Raw genomic sequence first — 6,538 nt, forward strand, 5'->3', positions numbered from 1 at the left:
TCTTTTAAAAACCTTTAAACATGAAAATAGAAAGTTGTACTTATTATTCATTTGATTGAATGATAAGTTAATTTGTTCACAATAACAAAAGTGGTATATATTTATTATTATATTTATATATAAATAAAATGATTAAAAAAATACAAAATAATCAAACATAATAAATACCACCACAGTATTATTGTTGAACTAAGACATTCGCAACTTAATAAAAATGTTTAGAGTTAAATATATTTGATATATATTATTGAAAGAAAATCAATTTATATTTTATTATTATTATTATTTAATTTTACTCTTTCAATTAATATATGCAAAAAAAAATTGACATTTGTTATAAATAAAAATAAATAAAAAAATACTCTAAGCGGTGGATCACTTGGCTCATGGGTCGATGAAGAACGCAGCAAACTGTGCGTCATCGTGTGAACTGCAGGACACATGAACATCGACATTTTGAACGCATATCGCAGTCCATGCTGTTATGTACATTAAATTAAATTTTAAAGTACTGCTTGGACTACATATGGTTGAGGGTTGTAAGACTATGCTAAATAAGTTGCTTATTCTTTTATAAAAATAATTGAATTTAAGCAAATGTGTATATTATTGGATTTTAAATAATTCATAATATTAATAGCAAAAAAATAAAGATATATAATGAATTTTTTATTTATTAATATATTCTTAAAAAAAAAAAATCCTCTCAAATAAAATGAAATAAAAAAAATTTTGAATCTAAGTATTCTCTTTAAAAAATTTTCATATTATTTATATATATATAAAATATTAATTTATATATGTAATTAAAGGAGGAATGTCTAGCATAAAAATTAATTTTTTTTATTCTAGAATTGCCTCATTTTACATAATTATTATTTATAATATATATTTATATAAAAGGAAAAAAGAAAAATAGAGATGAAAAGATGATATAATTATTTATTAAATTGTGAGAAGATAAAAAATATTTTAAAACAACCTCAACTCATATGGGATTACCCCCTGAATTTAAGCATATTAATGAGGGGAGGAAAAGAAACTAACAAGGATTTTCTTAGTAGCGGCGAGCGAAAAGAAAATAGTTCAGCACTAAGTCACTTTGTCTATATGTCAAATGTGAGATGCAGTGTATGGAATATCTTAATATCTAGTATGAGAAATTAACGATTTAAGTCCTTCTTAAATGAGGCCATTTACCCATAGAGGGTGCCAGGCCCGTATAACGTTAATGATTACTAGAAAGATATTTCCAAAGAGTCGTGTTGCTTGATAGTGCAGCACTAAGTGGGTGGTAAACTCCATCTAAAACTAAATATAACCATGAGACCGATAGTAAACAAGTACCGTGAGGGAAAGTTGAAAAGAACTCTGAATAGAGAGTTAAATAGTACGTGAAACTGCTTAGAGGTTAAGCCCGATGAACCTGAATATCCATTATGAAAAATTCATCATTAAATAATTAAAAATAATGTGCATTTTTTTCATATAAGGACATTGTAATCTATTAACATAATAAAAGTATTTATCAAAAGATCATTGGTGATATTAAGTTTATTTAAATTAATTTGCTTTTTAAGCATATTAACATAGAATAAATACTAATGATTTGATAAAGTGTTGATAGATTTTATTATATATAATGCTAAAATTCATTTTTTGAATTTTACAAAAAATTTAATATCTATGATATTAATATTTATTTGTATGCATTTATATGATTAACAATGCGAAAGATTCAGGATACCTTCGGGACCCGTCTTGAAACACGGACCAAGGAGTCTAACATATGTGCAAGTCATTGAGTTATATTAAACTTAATGGCATAATTAACTTAACTTAAAAATATAATGGGATTAATTTTTAGTCTATTTTCTTAAATAGTCAATTAATTCAATCCCGGGGCGTTCCATATAGTTATGTATAATGATAATTTATTATTATTTATACCTCTAACTGGAGCGTACCTTGAGCATATATGCTGTGACCCGAAAGATGGTGAACTATACTTGATCAGGTTGAAGTCAGGGGAAACCCTGATGGAAGACCGAAACAGTTCTGACGTGCAAATCGATTGTCAGAATTGAGTATAGGGGCGAAAGACCAATCGAACCATCTAGTAGCTGGTTCCCTCCGAAGTTTCCCTCAGGATAGCTGGTGCATTTAAAAATTATATAAAATAATCTTATCTGGTAAAGCGAATGATTAGAGGCCTTAGGGTCGAAACGATTTTAACCTATTCTCAAACTTTAAATGGGTAAGAACCTCACCTTTCTTGATATGAAGGTTGAGGTTATGATATAATGTGCCCAGTGGGCCACTTTTGGTAAGCAGAACTGGCGCTGTGGGATGAACCAAACGTAATGTTACGGTGCCTAAATTAACAACTCATGCAGATACCATGAAAGGCGTTGGTTGCTTAAAACAGCAGGACGGTGGACATGGAAGTCGTAATCCGCTAAGGAGTGTGTAACAACTCACCTGCCGAAGCAACTAGCCCTTAAAATGGATGGCGCTTAAGTTGTATACCTATACATTACCGCTAAAGTAGATGATTTATAAAACAATTTCGATTGATTTATAAATTTTGAAACTTTAGTGAGTAGGAGGGTACAATAGTGTGCTTAGAAGTGTTTGGCGTAAGCCTGCATGGAGCCGCTATTGGTACAGATCTTGGTGGTAGTAGCAAATAATCGAATGAGACCTTGGAGGACTGAAGTGGAGAAGGGTTTCGTGTGAACAGTGGTTGATCACGAGTTAGTCGGTCCTAAGTTCAAGGCGAAAGCCGAAAATTTTCAAGTTTTTAATAAAAAAAAATATTAATAAAATTTATATATATATATTAAAAAATAATTAAATACTTGAATTATTTTGAACGAAAGGGAATACGGTTCCAATTCCGTAACCTGTTGAGTATCCGTTTGTTATTAAAAATGGGCCTTGTGCTCATCCTGGCAACAGGAACGACCATAAAGAAGCCGTCGAGAGATATCGGAAGAGTTTTCTTTTCTGTTTTATAGTCGTACTACCATGGAAGTCTTTCGAAGAGAGATATGGTAGATGGACTAGAAGAGCATGACATTTACTGTTGTGTCGATATTTTCTCCTCGGACCTTGAAAATTTATGGTGGGGTCACGCAAACTTCTCAACAGGCCGTACCAATATCCGCAGCTGGTCTCCAAGGTGAAGAGTCTCTAGTCGATAGAATAATGTAGGTAAGGGAAGTCGGCAAATTAGATCCGTAACTTCGGGATAAGGATTGGCTCTGAAGATTGAGATAGTCGGGCTTGATTGGGAAGCAATACCATGGTTTATGTACTCGTTCTGGGTAAATAGAGAATTACGATTCTTGTTCCCCGGATAGTAGTTACGTAGCCAATTGTGGAACTTTCTTGCTAAAATTTTTAAGGAATTATATCATTCGATATATATTCTTTTTAAATTATAACGATTATCAATTAACAATCAATTCAGAACTGGCACGGACTTGGGGAATCCGACTGTCTAATTAAAACAAAGCATTGTGATGGCCCTAACGGGTGTTGACACAATGTGATTTCTGCCCAGTGCTCTGAATGTCAAAGTGAAGAAATTCAAGTAAGCGCGGGTAAACGGCGGGAGTAACTATGACTCTCTTAAGGTAGCCAAATGCCTCGTCATCTAATTAGTGACGCGCATGAATGGATTAACGAGATTCCTACTGTCCCTATCTACTAGTTCAGCCCTGGGTGCCTTGAGAAGGACGTAAGGATGGTCAGCCGTCCTTGGAAGGTCAGCCCTGATGGGGTGACGAATGTTGTCCTTGAGGGCACGGACATGCTAATGTCCGCCCTCCTGGAAGCAGGTCGTTGCTACGTTAAGTGGTTTTCCTTCCGGGTACGGCCGGACCAACTGACGCCCGGCTGCTTCCGATGTATGGGATTCGATCACAGGGTGGCAGAATGCAGGGCCAAGAAGGATGTCTGCCGAAGGTGCGGGCAAGAAGGACACAGGAGTGCGGGTTGTGGCAATGCCCCGCATTGTCGCAACTGTGCGTTTAAGGGCAAGCCAGCCGGGCATTTGATGATGTCCACTGTCTGCCCGGTGTACTGTGCGATTGTTGCCCGTGCGCTCGTTAGACATTAATGGTTAAGCTATATCAACTGAACTGTCAGGGGGCTTATGCCGTGATGTGTGAATTGGGGGCGTGTATGTTGGAGGGGGGCTGCGGCATTGCTTTGCTCCAGGAACCATACTCCACCAATGGGGTGGTGAGAGGTCTTCCTGGGGGCTTCAGGGTCTTTACGGACCTTGGAGTCAATGCCGCAGTAGCTGTGTGTGAGCCAAGCTACTCTTGTGTAGTAGTTGACTCATCACAGTGGGGAGTATGTGTGTGTGTCGAGGGGGAATTCGGCAGAATGAATGTCGTCAGCTTGTATTGCAAGTTTGATGAGCCTCTGGAGCCCTATTTAAGGTACATAGATGCGGTGCTACTACGTGAGAGTAGCATTCCTGCCATCGTGTGTCTGGATGCGAATGCTACTTCCCCGATGTGGTTCAGCAAGGTATCCAGGCATACTTCTGGATATCAGAGCCACGATCGGGGTGAGGCTATGAGCGAATGGCTTGTGGCGAATAGCCTCCTCGTTGCAAACGAACCAAGCGAGTGGTATACGTTTGAGGGTCCTAGAGGTGTGAGTGACATTGACGTGACGCTCATGAATGAGGCAGCAGCGAGTAGGTTCGAGTGTAAATGGAGCGTTAGGGGGGGTTGGGGAATTAGTGACCATAATTTAATACAAATTATGGTTACTCCCCGTACCCCGCAGTTAGAGGGGGGGAGTCCATTGAGGCGATGGCGTACCTCGTGTACTGACTGGAACCGATATGGACATACTGTTAGGGAAGCGGTATTGGGTATACCGCTTAGTGAGTTTGAGGAATTGGGGGTTGATGAGCAAATTGCTCGTCTATCTGAATGTGTCTGGGGAGTGAATGACTTAGTGTTTAGGAAAGCTAGGGCTGTGAGAATGAAAGGTGTGAAATGGTGGACGAGTGAGTTAAATTCAAAGAGGAGGTCTGTCCGACGCTTGAGGCGGTTGTTTCAACGCGGCAGGCGGACCAATTCGGAGAATCTGTCCCAGCTCAGGTATCAATTTAGTGTAGGAATGAAAGAATATAAGAAAATGTTGGTGAGAGTGAAAGAGGAAGAGTGGAGGAGATTTGTGGGGGATAATAGGGACGACCCTTGGGGACAGGTCCTTAGGATCTGTCGGGGCCGTCGAAATGAGATGGCTAGCTCTCTTCGCGTGGGTGACACTGTGTCAACAACGTGGAGAGAGTGCGCCAATGTTTTGTTAGGTGAGTTCTTTCCAAGGGCTGAGGTTCAGGTTCCTCCTGCACAAGAGGTGCCTGTTCCTCCACTAGACGTTGGGGAGTTGGGGTATGCGTTTGGCCTGGTCAGGTCTAAAAGGTCTCCAGGTTTAGATGGTTTGAACGGAGAGATGTGCAAATGCTTGTGGAAGTTCATTCCGGAATACTTGGAGGCCATTTATGATAAATGCATATGGGAGGGATATTTTCCACGTGAGTGGAAAGTTGCTAGGGTTGTTGTACTCTTGAAGTCGCCCGATAAGATCAGGAGTGATCCTCGATCTTATCGTGGTATCAGCCTCCTTCCGGTGCTTGGAAAAGTGCTGGAAAGGGTTATGGTTGAGCGGCTTCAGGAGCTAACTCGGGGTGTTAGGTCGGATAGGCAGTATGGGTTTAGGAAAGGACGTAGTGTAGAAGATGCGTGGATGTATGTTCAGAGTGTAGTTAGGGGAAACGTCAATAAATATGTCCTTGGCATGTTTATTGACTTTAAGGGGGCATTTGATTACTTGCGCTGGGATCGTGTGTTACAACGACTAGAGGAGCTTGGTTGTCCGGAAATTACTCTATGGCGGAGTTATTTTTCGGACAGAAAAGCATCTATGGTAGGTGTGGGCGGGAGTGTGGAGATTGGGGTGGTGCGAGGCTGTCCGCAGGGATCCATCTGTGGTCCCTTCATTTGGAACCTCATGATGGACTCCCTGCTTCGGCAGTTAGAGCCACTTTGTAAACACTGTGCGTATGCGGACGACCTTCTCATTTTGGTTGAGGGTCGTTCGCGTGAGGAACTGGAGCGAGTGGGGGGGCAGCTCCTTACATTGACCCACAATTGGGGGGTAGATGTGGGAGTGGATATATCAATGGACAAAACGGTGACAATGCTGCTTAAGGGCAGATTGTCCCCGAGTCGTCCACCGATTGTTCGTTTGAATGGGGTAGGGATTAGGTATGTGACGCAAGTCAAATACCTGGGGTTAACTATGAGTGAAAGGATGTGTTTTACTCCACACTTAGTGTCGTTGAGGGAGCGGCTGCAGGCAATCGTTGGGCAAGTGCGTCGCGTTGTCAGATTTGACTGGGGTCTTAGCCGGCGCGCGGTTCGCACGGTATATCGGGGCCTATTTGTGGCCTGTGCCACTTATGGCGCTGCTATATGGTATGAATCGGCTTTAAAGTCGGTTGGCA

General features: G+C 40.4%; 1 non-coding gene and 1 pseudogene across 1 annotated transcript; both read left to right on the top strand.

The window, feature by feature from the left end:
- Positions 1–359: 359 nt before the first annotated feature.
- Positions 360–540, top strand: LOC128871489 (5.8S ribosomal RNA). The gene has a single exon (XR_008456022.1). It is a non-coding gene; the product is annotated as a 5.8S ribosomal RNA (ribosomal RNA).
- Positions 541–978: 438 nt separating this feature from the next.
- The window catches only part of LOC128871490 (large subunit ribosomal RNA), a 7,974-nt pseudogene continuing 2,414 nt past the window's right edge, over positions 979–6,538 (top strand).

Source organism: Anastrepha ludens, unplaced genomic scaffold (genome assembly GCF_028408465.1).
Source record: "Anastrepha ludens isolate Willacy unplaced genomic scaffold, idAnaLude1.1 ptg000076c, whole genome shotgun sequence".
Lineage (NCBI taxonomy): Eukaryota > Metazoa > Arthropoda > Insecta > Diptera > Tephritidae > Anastrepha > Anastrepha ludens.